This window comes from Saimiri boliviensis, chromosome 11, assembly GCF_048565385.1.
Source record: "Saimiri boliviensis isolate mSaiBol1 chromosome 11, mSaiBol1.pri, whole genome shotgun sequence".
Classification (NCBI taxonomy): Eukaryota; Metazoa; Chordata; class Mammalia; order Primates; family Cebidae; genus Saimiri; species Saimiri boliviensis.
This window is the reverse complement of record NC_133459.1, coordinates 59,740,075-59,759,135: the sequence shown is the minus strand read 5'-3', so window position 1 is coordinate 59,759,135 and position 19,061 is coordinate 59,740,075. Positions and strand designations below refer to the sequence as shown.

Genomic DNA, 19,061 nt, shown 5'->3' with positions numbered 1-19,061 from the left:
GGTTGTTGGTTTTCATGTTTGTACTTAAGAGCTTCTTTCTACTGCAGTGGAAAAAAAAATTCAGTGGCTTTGGTGTTTCATTGGCTCATAAATCCAAAGATACATTTTGTTTTTTGGTGTCCTGCACTTCACTTCTTTACCACAAACTCCAAGGATTTGTTCACATTCTTCCTTTGTACTAGAATCTTTAGATTATTACTTAAAATAATTTCAAATTTCTTAACAATAATTGTAAAAGGCCTAAGGTTTTTAAACTAACTGTAGACACACACCATCTAAGAAGCAATCTGGATATGCAACTTATGAAAACACAGATAACTGAGGGCATGACATCAAATTCCTGCCAGATTTTTTTTTTTCCTTATTGACATCATCCGTTCCTTTGACTTTCTGTTTTACAGAAAATTGCTCATACTTCTTGTTTCTCTCGTTAAACAAATCTAGAGATAAAATTTCCACCATCTGGCCCAGGTCCTGTCGGTTGTCTTTGATAAGAGCTAAGCCACCCAAACAGATCCGCAATGGTTACGTGGATGTGGACACGGCTGTGTTAAAATGGCACTGAGCAGAGGCTGAGCATGAGGGTCCCTAATGTCTCTTAAATAAGAAACTTTTTTGTGGTCATAGTATTTGTTTTAGGAGAATCTACTCAGTAATGACTTTATATAAAATGATCTCTAAATGCCTGATGTGTCGTACTGTCTAGCAATGTGAATCTACTGATTTTGTCTCTAGCCCATGCTACGCCAGTCTAATTTGAACAGATTTGAGAAATACCACTGCAGTTAGCCATTCTGCATGTACCTCTCCCTTACTGGTATGGGGGTAATTCAATTTTTTTTTAAAAGCTCAGTAAAATAATCTATATTAAGTGTTCCATTCGCTCCACGGCTCTACTTTGATATGCCTTTGAGAAACAGCAACATAAAGTTATATACTGAAAATGATAGACTATAATCATCTGAGTGTGCTCCCCTGCTCTTAGAGCACAAAGAGGATGTGGGAGGGATGAGGAGGAAGCTAGGAGGTAAAACAACCTGTTGAACCTGTTAGTGGTTAGGAAGAAAAGTCTTCTTTCACACATGAATAGGTAGGTAGGCTGAGAAGGAACACAAAGGAATAAAGGTATATGAAGGTATGAAGGCCGAGTGATTGATGACAGATGCTGAAACATGAGTCTGTGTTTCACGGCCCTAACAGAACAGTGTGCACCCACCTGCTGCTCATCATAGACACGTAGCAGGACTTCCTATGACATTCTTACCATACTGGGGACATCCAAAACAAGCATGCTAACAGATCCCAACACAGAAACCGTTCTGGGGGTTGGGGGAAGAGAAATTTTATTGTGACGATAGCTTGATCATAGTAAGCTTACTAAATCTGGCAAGGTATTTATATTATATCCCATCATCTATTTTTGCTTAACCTCAATTTCTCCATTTGAAAGAAGCCTTAGCATACAAATACTTTAGTTACCCAACATTTCTATGAGGCCAACAATCAGATATTTTCCCTCCTTCAATCATGGGACAAAACTGCAGTCTTAGTTTCAGAACATCCCAGAAGGCTTTTCATGCTCTCAAGGCCCACCAAAACTTCTCCAAATTTTATTCTAGTTTTTTAAAAAGAGAACAATGGTGAGAGAGGGGCTAGTATGTTTGCATTAAAATATGTATGTGTGTGCGTGTGTGTGTGTGTGTGTGTGTGTGTGTATAACAACTACAAAAGTCTAGTAGTCTTTGAGTACCCAAGTCAAAGAATGGGACAAATGGTACCCAGGGAAATTCATTCCATAGAAGGCTATCTTCTGGGAAAAGGACACAGAGAAAACAAGGGAAGGAAGAAAGAAATTCTGACTCATCTTCCATTATTCTAGCTAGCAGGGTGGTCACTTATAACAGGATGTAGTCCCAAAAATATATGACATAAGTTGAATTTGATTTTCCTAAAGACACAATTGAATAAGGGAATTACACTGTTGAGCAAAACCTTAATTGAAACTTTTTGTTAAAACAACCGCATTTACCATAGTGAATCAATTATACATGCACAGTTAAGAGCTTTCAACATGAATTTAAAATCAAGTAAAGGGGCAACAGGGTAATTAATTACATACAATTGTGTATACTATGATATTGTATCATATTCATATTTTTCTTAATTATAATTCTTGCCTTATTTACAACAGCAACAATCAAAGCTATTGGTAGACCTATGAAAAATCCTAAAATCCAGAACACAGTTTTTTTCTGGGGAGATTATTGTAGGACATTTTTGAGAATTCTGGAGGGGAGGTTCAGATGTACTTGATGATGAATTGACAAAGTCAACAGGGAAATCAGTTTGGCTATATAATCTCACTGTAAGAATTTTCATGACAAACATGACTATTAGAAATCAAATCATTGATTATATGGCTGCCTCTGATACGAAAACTGTTTGCTTTTTTTTTGTAAGCAGCCATTTTACCTACATTAGCAATAGTGCTATGAACCATCTTCTTAACATTATTGAAGAATGCTCCTACAAGAAGCTTCTCACATGCACTAATCTGACTATATTTTCTCTCTCTCTAATGTATTTCTTCACATTTTCCAAGAGCCACAGTTTGGCCTGCACCACAACATTAAGTCTCAAAATCCCAAACCAGAATTTGATCCCATATCCAGAAAATTACATTTTTTCTGCATTACCTCCTTATTGTAGATATTGTTAATTCTATAATTCTTCACTTAGACAATACCTGTCCCACGTCCCTAAGATCAGCTGGGAAATGACTCAAGAACAGTTCTCTCTTTATGAACAACAGTTTGACAGGGGCTTTGAGGATGCTAGGAATTAACCTCTAGGGGCACTGTGGGGTACATGGACATGAGGGAGTCGGGTGGAGAGGGGGACAGTAGGGTAGATCACGCATCAGCACTGCTTTTTTTTTTTTTTTTAAACAGAGATGTTGGGGGGCGGTCCCACCATGTTGCTCAGGCTGGTCTCAAACTCCTGAGCTCAGGCAATCCTCCCACCTTGGCCTCCCAAGGTGCTGGGACCAAGCACTGCTCTTTATCACTGCGGCTGTCCTTGAGAGGACTGAACCGCCCCTGTGTCCTCAGAAATGAATGCAGCTGACTGCCTGCTAGCCAAACAAATTCCAGTTTTGGTTGTTCCTGTGGCAGGTTTCTTTTTTTTCTTTTTCCAAATGGGGAGGTTTAAGAGATATAGCTGCAAAAAGGCACCATGGCATTTGTAGATGAATTCATTGTGAGTCAGAAATAGCCTTCACTCAACAATTATACCTGAACATGGTGTTGAGGACATGGTCAAACTGGTTTGAATGGAGAGGCTTTCGTCTTGTCTTTGGAAAAAATATGACTGAAGAAGAAGATATTAAGAATGAAAATATTTATGCTAATGTCAACTGATGTTTATTTTTTTGAGATGGAGTCTGGCTCTGTCACCCAGGCTGAAGGGCAGTGGCATGAACACAGCTTACTGAAGCCTTGACCTCTTGAACTGAGATGATTCTCATACCTCAACTTCCTGAGTAGTGGGGACTACAGGCATGATGTGCCATCATGCCCTTCTAATTTTTAAAATTATTCGTAGAGACGAGGTCTCCCTACGTTGGCCAGGCTGGTCTCAAACTCCTGAGCTTGAGTGATCCTCTCACCCTGGCCTCGCAAAGGGCTGGGTTATAGATGCGAGCCACTACTCTCAGCCAGTTAATGTTTCTTTAAGATGAAAATATTAATAAACCCCCCAAATCTGACAAACTAGAAAATGTGAGTTCAGATTGGTTGGCTTTGAAAGCCCGCAGTTAGTTTCGAGGTTTAGTTCAAATTTAGCAATCACTAAAATACATATAATCACAGAAAGGCAGGAAAGGGAGAACATTTAGCCAGATTTCTTCTGTGCAAAGGGTAAACCTGAAAGAAGAGCTGCTCTTTGAACGAACACCCCTCTATATCCCCACAGGGTGCCCAGAAGGAGGCTGAGAGGCCAGTTTCACCTGCGGCTGACCTACTTGAGTGACGGCCAGCTCCTCCGGCCCCAGCTAAGAGGAAATGTGAGGCATCTTGGCAGAAAAGATACAGTAGGAGACTGGAGCTCTGAGCTTCTGAGTTTACTTCCAGATGCAGGAAGCGATGAGGTACCCTAAACCCTGGCAGCCTGGCCTACAAACTGACATGAAGTTTGAAGAGAAATTAGTCTTCTGCTTTATCAAAGACTCCAAATACACAGAAGTAGCAAACATTCACCCCTCTTCATTCCCTTAAACTCCATCCACCAAGTCCAGCTTCTGCAGAGCATCATAGAGACATTTTAATATATTCATTTTTTCCCTCTCTCGCCAAGAGACATTTATTTCAACCCCTGCTACACGCCAGGCTCTGTACTGAGCATTATCGAGGCTGCGAAGGCTAGTATGACACACTGCTATCCCCAGCATGTCCTAATATCCTAATGGGGAGAGATAAGTACGGAAGATGGAAATGCGAGTACCTAAAAGTAATTAATATAAAGAAAACTCCGCAGGGTGTAAAGGAAAGAAAAGGGACACTGGCAAGAGGAACGGGACAAGGTTTACAGGGGAGGCGGAGAGGGCTTCTCGGATGGGCTGTGAAAAATGTGTTGGTTGGCAGGTTCCGGTGGACTGAGGCCACCAAGGGCACAGCACAATCGGAGGAACTGAGGCAAGGAAGGGAGCCAGCAATTGCCGAGGGAAAGGAGGAAACGGGAAACTTGCAAATTATATTTTGCCATACAGCAAGGGAAGGTAACATTTTAAGGACCAGAGACCTGAATGTTTGAAAATGATGGGGAAGAAGCCTGTTGAATTTATTTTAAAAGGAGGAAATAATTTACAACAAAATAAACAGACACCAAATTTCAATTCTAAACACCGTTAAGGCAACTAAGACATTCTTCCCCTTTAAACTTTTCCCTTCTTATCTCAAATATCAAGATGCACCTTCATGGGTGCCCTCGTTTTCAGAAACTCAGACATATTCATGTGTGAGAGCCTTCCTCTAAAGCTGGTCAAAAATTCAATTTCATTCAAAATAGACTTACTGTATGATTCTGCTACCTGCTTAGAATGTGCTGGTTATTAGACAAAAGGAATCAAAACAAGTTCAGGAACACAGACTTAAACACAACCATGGGGATTCAAATTGCAATTTTATTAAATGTTTATCAGTGACTCCTGGCAGTAAAGGAAGCGTGCCTAAGTCGCATTCAGTTGCAAGCTGAAACAGGGAGGTGACTAAATACCTCACTGATATAATTTCCTGAATCTTTTAACTGCACTGTCATACTATTCAAAAAAAAAAAAAAAAAAAAAAAAAAAAAAGTCCCTGTGAGAAAACTGTCATTTCTAAAAAAAAAATGCAGAAACTGTTAGAAAATAGATTGGCTAATTTCTAAATGAAACCATTACAATTAAACTCATTTAAAAATTTGAACAGCACTGCTTCTTACAAGGTCACAAAAGAAATGCTGGAAAATATTGGAGTGTTTCTCCTTCAAAGAAATCAATCAGTATCGACAAGTTTACTGGGCCTGGGTTAGTATTATTAGTATCATTATGTAGCTAGAGAAAGAGTCTTTTAAAAACCTACAGGCTTTACTTACACATGACCCAACATTCAGAGATTTAGAAATTCCTGCATGAAGGAATGGATGTTGTTGTTTTTATCCAAATGTTTAGCATCTAGAGGATGACTATGCTGACTTTCTATTATTTTGATCACATCTGTACATGTCCCTCATCCTATTATTTCTGCCAATCTTTCGTCTTTCCAAACAAGTTACCAACAGCAACAACAAAAACTCACAACCCTCAGGGCCCAGAATTAAAGCCTCCTTATCGCTAGTAAATTACTACACAACAACATACCCACAAGCTTCCTTCCTGAAAAGCTAATGAGTTCTGACTTTAATATACTAACATTGCATAATGTGTATGATAACTATTTGTACAGCATATCTAAGGTGTCAAGAATTTACAAAATTCATGGAAAGAATTGGTCTGGCAAGATGGTTTTGCTCTGTTGGCATTTCTATTTGTATTAAGAATTCTAAGGGCAGTAGGAGGTCAAGTTATATCAGAATTTGGGGTAAAATGTATAGAAAGGGAGGTAAGACAATTCATGTTATAATGTGCACACAGAGGCTACTCTTAGGTAAGAGTAACCCTTCAACTGAAGATGCTTTGACCTTATATTATCAAAATCTGTGTAAGAAGAAGGCAATTTACAATGCATGCAACGAGTGTTTCCCGTAGCCAATCTTTTTTTTTTTTTTTTTTTTTTAAGACAGAGTCTTGCTCTGTCACCAGACTGGAATGCAGTGGTGCAATCTTGACTCACTGCAACCTCTGCCTCCCAGGTTCAAGTGACTCTCCTGCCTCAGCCTCCTGAGTAGCTTGGACAACAGGTGCGTGCCACCATGCCCAGCCAATTTTTTTCTTTTTGTATTTTTAGTAGCAACAAGGTTTCACCATGTTGGCCAGGAGGATGGCCTTGATTTCTTGACCTGGTGATCCATATGCTTCGGCCTCCCAAAGTGCTGGGATTACAGGCATGAGCCACTGTGCCTGGCCTTTTTTTTGTTTATTTGTTTTTAAGAGACAGGGTCTTCTTTTGTCACCCAGGCTGGAATGGAGTGCAGTGGTATAATCACAGCTCATTGCAGCCTCCAACTCCTGAGGGCTCAAGTGATCCTCTCACCTCACTTTCCCAGTAGTTAGGACTACAGGCACATGCCACCATGCCCAGCTAATTTTTTACTTTTATTTTTTGTAGAGGTAGGGGTCTTGCTATGTTGCTCAGGCTGGTTTGGGAACCTGGTTTCAAGCAATCTTCCTGTGATGGCCTCCCAAAGTGCTGGGGTTACAGGTGTGAGCCACTGCACCTGGCCAGCAGTCTGTCTGTTTGAACTGCCTGTAACATTCTTTCTCATAATAGTTTTTAAAGGCTGACAGTACAACTTTGTTTTAGTTCATTTTAAATTTATTTCTGCCAGCTAATTCAAATTCTATGACTGTCATTTATTTTTATGTGTATGCTGTGTGTTGCTCAATTGATAGAAAATATTTTATTGATGAGAAGCAACCATGTATATAGGTAGGGACAGGTGAAAGTTATATTAAATAGCCACAGGGAATAAACCCTAGATTCAGCTGGGGTTTGCTAAAAATAGAAACATAGATCAATATATTGGATTGCTCCCTCTTGAAAGACTTCTGCAGACTCTCAACAGGCAGTGCAAATCTGGAAATATACTTTGGGAATTTATCCTTCACAAATACTAATAACATAGATAAAGGGTTATGCTATAGGATGTTCATTACATCATTACTTAAAAGAGCAGCGAATTGGAACCAACTTAGAAGTAAATGCTTCATTAATACATTGGAATATTTGCAGCCATTAATAATATTTTAAAATAATAGTTAATGCCACTGTAATGTGTTTATAAGATGAAATAAGAATCATTTAAAAAACGGTATAATAATACACACATATATCATGATCCATTATTATTAAAATATGCACAGAAAATGACTGGAAAATATGAGAGAGTGATTATCTTTGAAGGCTGGGATTATGGATAATTTTTTTCTTTTCTGAGATGGGTCTTGCTCTGTTGCTCAGGCTAGAGTCCGTGGCTTTAACACAGCTCACTGCAGCCTTGACCTCCTGGGCTCAAGTGATCCTCCTGCCTCAGCCTCCTGAGTAGCTGGGACCACAGGTGTGTGCCACCATGCCTGGCTAATTTTATTTTTTTAGAGACACCATCTCATTATGTTGCCCAGGCTGGTCTTGAACTCCTGGGCTCAAGTGATCTTCCTGCCTCAGCCTCCCAGTGTGCTCGCATTACAACCATTGCACCCAGCCAGATTATGGATGATTTTTAAATAACTGCCAGTAATTTTTAATCTTAAATAAAACATAATTGGAACCTGAAAATCTCAAGTAATACTTCTTTTGGAGGCAGTGCAACATAGCCAATAGAAAATAAATTTTAAAAACCAGCAAATCCTGGATTGAATTCATTAGATCTCTTATTAGAAATGTGGTCTTGGCAAGTGAGTTAACCTCTCTGAACTTCTCTATAGAGAGTCCAGCATAATGGACATTATTTATTGCAATACTCCTAGCCCTTTTTGTTTGTTTGTTTTTAAAGACGGGGTTTCTCCATGTTGGTCAGGGTGGTCTCGAACTCCCAACCTCAGGTGATCCACCCACCTCAACCTCCCAAAGTGCTGGGATTACAGGCACCCACCATGCCCAGCTACTCCCAGCCCTTTAACTAAGGTTTTACCCCTCTGTGATGTCCAACAGGTCACTCTCCTCACAGAAACAGTCCAAAGGGTGATCCCTATGGAGAGGCTTTGCAAATAGGATGGGAAATCCCTAGAATTCCAATTTTAATATAGTTGACACAAGTAAAGAAAAATACCAAAATCATTTAATCAGGGACTATTGATTCCAATATCTGATAAGGGACATTACGTCCCCAACATATCTGCCTTCCAACAGTTAAAAAAGATAACATCCAAACTTCTCAAGGGTTAACATTATGATCAGTCTCATGCAATTTGAAAAGGTGTAAATTGGCACAACCTTTCTGAAAGCAATTCCGTAATGTGTATCAAGAGGAATGTTCATACTGCTTGTATTAGCAATTCCAATTCTAGAAATCTATCCTAAGAAAATTACTAGAATTGGGGACAAAAATATATGTGTAAGGATATGCTGGAGCATAGGCTGGAAGAAGAAACGTTATGTCCTGTAGTAGGAAAATAGGTAAAAATTATTTAAAATTCCATTTCTTATTATTTTTTTGAGTAAGAAAAGGTATAAAATTTGAATTAATGGCATATTAAATATTATATTCAGTAAGGTCACAATCATTTTATATATATATGTATGTGTACACACACACACATACACACACACACACACGCGCGCACACACACACACACACACACAAAGATGAGGAAACAAGACCAAAATGTTAATAGTTGATTACAGGAGAATATAATCTTTTTTATGCTTTTCTATATTTTTCAAATTTCCTAAAATGGCATATATTATCTTGAGAAAGAAAGATTTAAACTCATCTGTCACCTGAAATAAAAAACTAAGACAAACACAAGAGCTGACTGGGTTATGATGACCTAAATGAATGGAATCATCCAATATTCTGTTTCTTTTTGCTATTCCTTCTTTGCAGTGTCTATCTCTTAATCTTTTTCCTGCTTTGGTTTCCGTGTTTTTCATCTATTTCAGGGTACCCAGGATGGTGTTATTCTTGATGCAATGTAAAAAATTTTTAACGGGGTGTTTCAGGATTTTCAAGGGAAAGCTGTATGATATCACACCTCTAAACATAATACGTGTCCTGGCAGAGTAGTCGGACTCCAAAGTCCTGGCTTGGAGCCCAACACACTGGGAATTGAACCTTTGCTCAGTTTTATCTCCTTAAAAAGGGGCTAACAATTCCAATCATGTAGATTTATAATAACAAATGCAACTAAGTTAATGCATATGAAAATACCTCTTAAAATGCTTGATTTTTAATAATTCTTTTCACTTAAAAAATTTAGACACTAAAATATTAGACTACACAAAATTAAAATGCTCTAAAAATATAACAAATTATGTTATTAGGTAGTACATGTACCTTTATATTTAATGGGTTTGTAAGGCAGAACCTGCAACCAAATAATAGCTACTGTGAATAAAAATGCTCACCTTACACTGAACCCCATGCTCTCCATGAGGGGGAAAAGAGCATTATTCTTTACAAGAAAAATCATACATTTTTGGTATCACTCCAAAAGTTCAGGTTAGTATAGCTAAAAGCCAGATGTATAAAAATTGCCAAGGATTTCATGAACTCCCCCATGTGTGAGTATGTGATTTGGATCACTGTCATCACTGAAGTATCGACAAGATTATTAGATCACTAGACAGATCTTTTTAAGAATAAATAAATCATCATATTTAATACAAAAGGAGGACTGAAACTTAGTAATATCTTTCTCACTGGATAAGGCACCAAAAAAATTGTCCGCCAACAACCTTGTCCCCTTCCCTGGACTAAACCACCATTACCAGTTTCCATCCTTCCACATACAATCCAACGTGTACATGCATCCCCACTCCCATGCAGCGTTCCCTACATATTTCTTAGTACTCTCCTTTGCCGAATTAATGTAATGATAAAACTCAAAAGATTAGTCCATGAATTCATGGAGACAGAACTTTTTATTTAAAAAAAAATTTTTTTAATTTAAAATAAATAATTAAATAAATGTATATATATATTTTACATATATATACACATATATATATATTTTTTCTTGAACTTTAGGTTCTGGGGTACATGTGCAGATTATGCAGGATTGTTGCATAGGTACATACACGGCAATATGTTTTGCTACCTTGATCCCCCATCACCCATATCTGGCATTACTCCCCATGTTATCCCTCCCTAACCTTCCTACCCTCACTGTCCCTCCCCTAGTCCCCCCCAACAGACCCCAGTGTGTGATGCTCCCCTCCCTGTGTCCATGTGTTCTCATTGTTCAACACCTGTCTATGAGTGAGAACATGCAGTGTCTGATTTTCTGTTCTTGTGTCAGTTTGCTGAGAATGATGGTTTCCAGGTTCATCCATGTCCCTACAAAGGACATAACTCATCATTTTTGATGGCTGCATAATATTCCATGGTGTACATGTGCTACATTTTCCCTGTCCAGTCTATCATCGATGGACATTTGGGTTGGTTCCAGGTCTTTGCTATTGTAAACAGTGCTGCAATGAACATATGTGTGCATGTGTCTTTATAATAGAGTGATTTATAATCCTTTGGATATATACCCAGTAATGGGATTGCTGGGTCAAATGGAATTTCTATTTCTAGGTCCTTGAGGAATCGCCATACTGTCTTCCACAATGATAGGACTAATTTACACTCCCACCAACAGTGTAAAAATGTTCCTGTTTCTCCACCTCTCTCCCGCATCTGTTGTGTCCAGATTTTTTAATGATCACCATTCTAACTGGCGTGAGATGGTATCTCAATATGTCTTTGATTTACATTTCTCTAATGACCAGTGATGATAAGCATGTTTTCATGTTTGTTGGCCTCATATATGTCTTCTTTTGAAAAGTGTCTGTTCATATCTGTCGCCCACTTTTTGGGCATGTCATATTGGTGGGTGTTTCAGTTATTATCAGTCTCTTAATCAATGTTGCAATCAATACTTTATGTACAGCTTTCTTCATATATTCAAGCCATGTATGCATCGCTTGCATGTAAAATTTATATATGTACTAATATATGTACAAAATTTAAACATTAATTTTTTTGTTATAAAATTTATTGCACACATTTAAATTTTATGAAAACATAAAAAACTAAAATGTCCTCTGAAGAGGTTGAACCAATTTACAGTCCTTTAATAACATAAGAGAATGTCTGTTTTTCACATCTTTACCATATTGTGTTAAGACACCTTTCAGTCTTTGCTAATCCAATAGGTAAAAATATTATTCCAGTTTTAATCAGTATTGCTCTCATGCTACATGAATGAGATGTCTTTCAAATGTTTTCCCTTTCTCTCTGTTTATATTCTTTTCTTGACTTTCTGTTGGATTGTTGGTCTTTCTCTTACTACCTTTTAAAAACAGTTTATATATTTGATGATTTAGCTCTGTCACATATGTTACAAGTTGTTTTCTATCTTTTGTCTTTTGACTTTATGGTGTTTTTTCCACCATTAAGTATCCACCAATTTTGGATACTTTCCTTTCATGCATGCTGGTTTTTTGGCATTACTGAGAAAGCCCTTCTTCACTCCAATTTTATAAAAATTTGTCCTGTATTTTCTTGTGCTATTTTAGGGCTTAACATTCTATTTTTAGTTCCAGCTGAAATTTATTTTGATGTAAGAAATATGATTTTTTCCAGAATGTCCCAATACATTTTACTGACTAACCCCTTTTGCTCCTCTACTATAAAACATCAGTTATCCTAGATTAAAATACTGTATGTATTTGGGTCTCTTTCATAATCTCCCAATTTTTGAAACATAATGGGATAGCAGCAGTGCTACAGAGGAATTAAAGTCAATGTGGAAATAGGGCAAAGTAAAATAAGTTGCCGGGCACTAAGTCACATCAGACGTTAACCTAAGAGCAGGTGAGAACAACGAGAGAGTTTGAGGATTGTTCTGTATCCTGCCTGTGGCGTCGGCTACAAGAATGTTATTAACACTCACAGAGCTGTTCACTAAAAAGTGAATTGCATTGAATGTAAAATTTCTAAATTAAGAAACAGAACAGTAACATAGTCCCGGCCTCACTAATGAAAAAATGTTCTGTGAATGGGAGCCACTAACTCCTTTTTTTTCATTCTTTTTCAAAATCTACTGGCTCTTCTCTGAAAGAGGAAACAGTCCTTACGTCTCCCCTCAAATTTTGTGCTCTCTTCCTTTACCTACTAATCAGACGCACTCTGTGAAACAGAAACCAATGCATACTAAAGTATAGACAACTACCAGCATCTTCCTCTATACTTCTTCCGTAGGGTTTTCACTGCACCAAAAAAAAAAAAAAAAAAAAAAAAAAAAGCAGCAGCAGCTTTGGGCTACGCCAAGCCTATGAACTCTAGGTTGGAGGTGAACTGGATGGAAATCATGACTCTACCACCCTGGCTGAGTGACGCTGAGAAAGTTAGCTTATCTCTCCATGTCTTGTCTTTCTCAATCTGGGCAACAAGAGAATTTATTTCATAGGATTATCGTGAGGATGAAGTGAGATAATACATATATTAAAAACATTTTGTAAAGTGGGCTGGGCACGGCAGCTCAAGCCTGTAATCCCAGCACTTTGGGAGGCCGAGGCAGGTGGACTACTTGAGGCCAGGAGTTTGAGACCAGCCTGGCCAACATGACGAAATCCTGTCTCTACTAAAAATACAAAAATTAGCCAGGCATGGTGGTGCACACCTATAATCCCAGCTACTCGGGAGCCTGAGGCATGAGAATCGCTTGAACCAGAAAGATGAAGGTTGCAGTGAGTGGAGATTGCACCACTGCACTCCAGCCTGGGCGACAGAGAGAGACTCCTTTGCAGAAAAACAAACAAACAAACAAACAAACAATTTGTAAAGTGCCTGACACATCTGTAAAAGCAAAATACTTTGTTGTCGTTAATTTCAGACAGTAGCAGACAGCTGTGGCTCCCCCCAGAACCAGAAATCGAGTCACATTGTTTTGTAATTTGTTCACTTACAGTAAAAGGTAGCAGAAAAAGCGCGGAAAGGCCTGTGATTGAGTCCCTACCAAACTACCCTGGGAATGTAATCTTAGGGAAAGTAACCTCCATCTGCCAATCTCAGTTTCCCTGCCTATGAAATCCTGACCTCACAGGAGTGTTGAGAAGATGGGATGCAGTAATATATATGTAAAAAGAGCTTTGCTAACCAAAACGCACATGTTAATTCAACACATGTTAATTATTATACTAAACATTTTAAGTCCCAGTCATAGATTGTTATGTTCTTGGCTAACAAATTCATATTCATTTGTATAATGAATATATATACAAGATTCATCAAAGATATAAAAATAAATAATAAAGGTAACTTATTATATGCTTCTATTTTAATAGAATTCTAGTAAAAAAAATTCAAAGTTCATAGTGAAGAAGGCATGGAGAAACATATTGATGAGTCTTTTATGCATTTTTAAATTGAGTTTTTGTGTTCCTAATTAAAAAAAGAAAATATGCATGTCTTATCTTCCATCGTAATTCAAAAGTGTTTTTTCTCTTTCTATTCTATTTCTAGATTATGATGCCAATCTTCTTTTTTTTTCTGGAAAAGTCCATTTTTATAATATATTGATTCCAATCAACAATATAAAAATTGGAACTTAAAATACAATTAACAGAAAAGAATTGTGTATTTTGAATCACCATAGCACAAACATAATGAAAGATTACTCCCATGCCTGAGCTGTTCTCAGAACTCTTAGGTCAATTCATTCATTGTACTACATCTTCAAAAAGGAGTCTCTCCTCAATTTAATGAGATGATGCACATGGAAAAACCCAGTCACCTGCAAAGAGCTGCAATGGCAGCAGGTTATTATGATTAGTCCAGCAGTAAGATGTCTGATAGACATTTCAAATGTAACTTGGTCAAACCAAACTTCTGATCTCCACCCCTCACCCAGAGATGCTCCTCCTGTGGTCTTCTCATCTCAGCTGCTGGCAATTCTATTTTAGTAGCTCAGGTCATAAACTTAGGCATCAGCACCAATTCTTCTCAACCCACATCGAATGTGTTAGCAAATCTTCTTACTTCTCATCACCCCTATTGCATCCATGTTGGTACAGATCATTAGCAACTCTTGCCTGGATGATTGCAATAATACCTCTCCCCATCAACTCTGCCTGTTACAGTTTCCTCCATTGTACTCACTGGTCCTTAACTCAATAATTTACTTATATTTTGATTATTGTTTATCCCCTTCCACTAAAATGCAAGCACTACCAGGGCAGGAGATTTTTATCCATTTTCTTCACTTTTGCATTCCTTATACCTAGAATACTGGCTGACATGTAGGAGATGCTCATTTTATTTATTGGAAAAAAACATCTTTTTAACTCTTTGCTTTAATTCTTTAATTCTTGCTCCTGGCAATCTATTTTCTTGCTCCTGGTAATCTATTTGCAACAAAACCTTCAGAACGTTTCTATTAAAATTTAGGCGGCATCACCTCTCTGCCCCATCTCACTTGGGATAAATGCTGAAGTCCTTACAAGAGTCTAGTGTGATTTCTGTTTCTAAAATCTAGGTGGCATCCCCTCTCTGCCCCATCTCACTCAGGGTAATGCTGAAGTCCTTACAAGAACCAGTGTGATTTCTATTTTCAAGGCCTCAAATGCATCCTCACTCCACTTTGATCTCATCTCCTGCTCTTATTGCATCACTGATCTTAACGCATTGGTTTGCCTTTCTACTGGCTGGTCCTTCTGCTTGGAAACCTGTCCCTCCTACGGCATCCTGGCTCACCCTCTCATTTTTGTCCAGGCTTTGTTCAAATTTGCCCTTCTCAAATAGCCTTCCTCTGACCACTCTGCTTAGAGCTGCATCCCTCCCGTGTTGGCTTGACTTCCTTATGCAGCACGTAAATATCACTATCTTATATCCCACTTACCTTTCATATTCACTATTTTGTTCAATGGCTTTCTTCCCTCTCTAGAATCAAAGTTCCATAAGATCGGGGATTCCCTGCTGAATAAGAGTGCTTTCCACATAGCTGTTGGTCAATAAATATTTGAGCATCAAAAAAAAAAAAAAAAAAAAAAAGAAAGAAAGAAGCGGTCTTTTTTCAGTAGGTATCAAAACCCACACAGGTAGTTAATCTGTGGGAATGGAGCCCATTCATTGTGAAATGGTCATTACAGGTTATGCCTTCCATTTGTCAGTATCCTAGAGAGACCTGGCACAGTCTACCAGTCTTTCTCCAAACAAATCAACAGTATAAAAATTCTTCTTTCCCAACCCCCACTTGCCTGCTTCTTAGGGCACTGGTAAGGATTTTTCCCATTAAAATGTATTTATTTCACAGGAAAATTTTTTTTTTCCCCCAGATCTGCCTTCCCCCTGTTTCTGTGGCCACAGCTGCAAAGTTTAGTATTAGTGCCAGAGGCAACTGATTAGTTAAAAAATACATACTCTGCTCCAGGCTGGCATCCATTTGTATTTCATTATAAGAGGATATTAAAAATGATGCCTTGGACTTTTAACCGTGTACAGCACAGCACATCTGTTACCCCTGTTTGTTCTGATAACCCGACTACGAGAGTGAGTAGAGCGGTTAGTATTATTCCTATTAACACATAAGGGAGTTCAGGCCTAGAAAAGTTGATAATACAGAAGGTGTCTGCCATGTTTTCCTGCTTTTATTTTTATTTTTTACATATTTTTTGGAAGAAGGTCTCACTCTGTCACCCAGGCTGGAGTACAGTGGCATGATCTTGGCTCACTACACGCTGGACCTCCTGGACTCAAGCAATTCTCCTGCCTCAGCCTCCCAAGTAGCTGGAACTACAGGTGCACACCACCATGCCCACCTAATTTTTATATTTTTTTTTGGTAGAGATGGGGCCTCATCATGTTGCTCAGGCTGGTCTCGAACTCCTAAGCTCAAGCGATCTGCCCTCCTAGGCCTTCCCAAAGTGCTGGGACTACAGACGTGAGACACCAAGCCCAGCCCCTATATTTATTTTTAAATTTGTAATTTGTTGCAAGTCATCATCATCTCAGACTCCTAAAAAGAAAAGGCTGTCTTACATTATACAGTTAACATTTTTGAGAACAGCCTCCATTTCAGACATCAAACTGTTGGGACGCTGAGCGTATGTACTGAATACCCTGTCATTCCTGTTCCTTCTTGCTAAAGTTGACCTCTAAGAAACTGACAAGATAAACAGAATCCAATCAACGTGTGTTTTTAATTTCTAAGAAAGCACCTGATTTATGAAACTATACTTTTGCCCTACATTTTAATCTAGTGGTAATCCAATTTTAGGCCCTTGAGCTGGTTTCAGAAGAAAAGTGCTACCTTCTCTTAAGATACCAGGATGTTATCCCTACTAGACACCTTAGAAGTCAACTCCTCTAAAATATCTTTACCTGATGGCAAGCTCTCTCCCATGCCTTCTTATGGCACCTATACACACCTTTATCCCAGTCTCATCCTGTGTAAACTGCCTGCTTACCTGTCCCTCAATAAATCCCCATTTCTTGAGAGCAAGGATCCATCATCTCTGAATCCCATGCACTAACACAGCCATGCCATGTGACAGGTGTTTGATAGGTACAGGCTGAATGAATGAATGAAAAAAGGCAGTCATCAAAGATGAATGTTAAGGGAGAGGGAAGCTACTTCACTCATGATATTTATTCCCTTCCATTAACTCTTAGCTTTTCTCCACCCTCTGCCACCTATTACTCTCTAGATTGTAGAGCTTCAAAGGAAAAACTGGACATGACTAGTCTCCCCCACCCCACCCAGTCTCTCTTTGGGGACAGGTGCTTGTGGGAAGCACACTGCCACCTGCACCTTCATGCCACCAGCTTTATAGGATAGGGCGGACCATATGTAGGAAGGGTTGCTGTGGTCTAGCCCTGCCAGTGACCAGGTAGCTCTGACAGTGTAACTGGGGGTTATACAGTGTTAGGAAGTGCCCTTGCCCACAGTTATAAACTACATTCTGTAGTAACAAAGGTGATATTTTGTCTTCTATCTGATTTTAAAAAATATTTTATTTATCAATTGGTTTAGAAGTCAGGGCATGGGAGAGGACTTTTTAAAACGAGGGCCCTTAAATCCCCTCTGAATAAGGATGAGCGGGCTTTAAGATTTTTAATTTCAAAGGCTTCTCCTACTCTATAAATTACAGCTCTCCCAGCCTAACACCATCTTGTTAAGAAAGCAGAAAATGGTAAGCAATAATATGCTGTGAAACTACATAGTACTATGAATTCATCATACCCTGGAAAAGCCTTTAGCTGAACAAGGGCTAAAATGAATGATGATAAAAACCTTTCTGTGCCATCAGTAGAACATTTTATCTATATTTCTAGAATCCCATGATTCAAAAAGTAAGTATCACACTATCTGTATCAAGCTTTGGAACTCTTCTCATGATATTCTCTCACCCCCACCTCACCCCAAATCTTAAGTGCTACTCTAACACGCAACCATATGAATTAGATCTGCCAAGACTCCCTCTGTCCTTCTTCCCTTAGTGCTGACGAGATGCTTGAGGCTGGGCACAAGAGGATGATAGGTATCATCTTATCTACAGCACTTGGAGTGGAGTGGAGTCCAGAACTATGGGCCCAACTTCTTCCACTCAATTTAGGGGTCGAGTAGCTTCTCCATGTCCTACAGATCTATTTTACCATTACTCAAGCCTGGAGTCTTCTCCTATGTAAGAGTTTAGGCAGATAATAAAATAACTCCAATGATCAGAACCGATCTCACACAGATGTGCCAGGGAGATTATCATGCACATTTTATAGAAGAGAAATTGATTCAAAGAGAAACACAGCTAGTAATTTGAAAGGTGGGCATTTGAGCCACCGTCCTTTAGACTTAACAGCCACACACTGCTATTTCCACTCTTCTGCTGTGCCTCAACAGAGCCTCATCCCTGTTACTGAAAAACTCATTCTGACATAGGAGCCATTGAGAGTGGAGGTGAGGATCTGTTTCCGTGGAATCGATGGTATATCACTACTCAGCTTTTAAAAGACTGTGGCAATGTCCTGCTCAGACAGGGAGAAGACGAGCAGAGAATGGTATGCAGAGGCATGCACAGGGCACAATAGGCATGTGGCTATCAATTTCTAAGACAACATCCTCATGGAATAGATGTAAGTAGAGTCTGGGGCAGTTATTTCGCTGACTTGTTTAAAGATGTTACATAAATAGACAACAAGCAGGGCACTTACTGTGTATTTATGTGACATCTTTGAACAAGCCTCAAGTCTCTGAGAAGCAGAGGATTTCCTTCTAAGCTGAGCTTCTAAGATCCATGTGCCAAGCCCAGCTTGCTTCTGTGTCATTGGGCACTCAGGGTTTTCTCCTTTGTTGACAAGTGTTGAATCAACTCTCTTACCAGGAGAAGTAGGTCTCCTCTCGATTGCCCCTGACCTTCAATCTTTTTGCTATTGATACAGAATCCATGCACAGTGCTGCCCATTTCTGCATATATTATCCAAATGCATAAACACTAGATAACCCAAAGCTCACTCTCTGACATGTGTCCATGAGGGCCTCCAGCCATGTTGGGTTCAGTGCCCCCAGAATCAAATTCTATGAACATGGGATAAACAGGGACTCATTTTTCCTCTTTGTCTCTTTCCCTCCTGTATTCACTATTATTCCAATACTGAAGGTCAGGAAGCTGAGAGGCCAGAATCTTCCTTCACTGTACTCATCTAGAGGACTGCCCAGTCCTGAT

The 19,061-nt window shown here is 38.9% G+C and overlaps 1 protein-coding gene across 4 annotated transcripts in view; it reads right to left on the bottom strand.

Moving 5' to 3' along the window:
- The window catches only part of NFIA (nuclear factor I A), a 388,188-nt gene that overhangs the window by 31,976 nt on the left and 337,151 nt on the right, over positions 1-19,061 (bottom strand). The window lies entirely within an intron of this gene.